We start from the raw sequence: 778 nt of genomic DNA, 5'->3' as shown, positions 1-778 counted from the left end.
GTTTTGATCAGCATTTCCCTGGTGATTACGGATGTTGAACATTTTTTCAGGTGTTTCTTAGCCATTTGGTATTCCTCAGTTGAGAATTTTTTGTTTAGCTCTGTACCCCATTAAAAAATGGGGTTATTTGAATTTCTCGGGTCCAGCTTCCTGAGCTCTTTGTATATATTGGATATTAGTCCTCTATCAGATTTAGGATTGGTAAAAATCCTTTTCCAATCTGTTGGTGGCCCTTTTGTCTTGTTGACAGTGTCTTTTGCCTTATAGAAGCTTTGCAATTTTATGAGGTCCCATTTGTCAATTCCTGATTTTACAGCACAAGCCATTGCTGTTCTGTTTAGAAATTTTTTTCCCTGCACTTCGAGGCTTTTCCCTACTTTCTCCTCTATCAATTTCAGTATCTCCCTTGTCAAAAATCAAGTGACCATAGGTATGTGGATTCATTTCTGGATCTTCAATTCTATTCCATTGAACTACCTCTCTGTCTCTGCAGTTTTTATCACAATTGCTCTGTAGTACAGCTTGCTGTCAAGCATGGTGATTCCCCCAGAGGTTCTTTTATTGTTGAGAATGGTTTTTGCTATCCTAGGTTTTTTATTATTCCAGATGAATTTGCAAATTGCCCTAACTCAGTGAAGAATTGGGTTGGAATTTTGATGGGGATTGCATTGAATCTGTAGATTGCTTTTGGCAGGATTGCCATTTTGATTATGTTAATCCTGCCGATCATTAAGAATGGGAGATCTTTCCATCTTCTGAGATCTTCAATTTCTTTCTT

This window comes from Mus pahari, chromosome 17, assembly GCF_900095145.1.
Source record: "Mus pahari chromosome 17, PAHARI_EIJ_v1.1, whole genome shotgun sequence".
Lineage (NCBI taxonomy): Eukaryota > Metazoa > Chordata > Mammalia > Rodentia > Muridae > Mus > Mus pahari.
Note: the sequence above shows the minus strand (reverse complement) of the source record.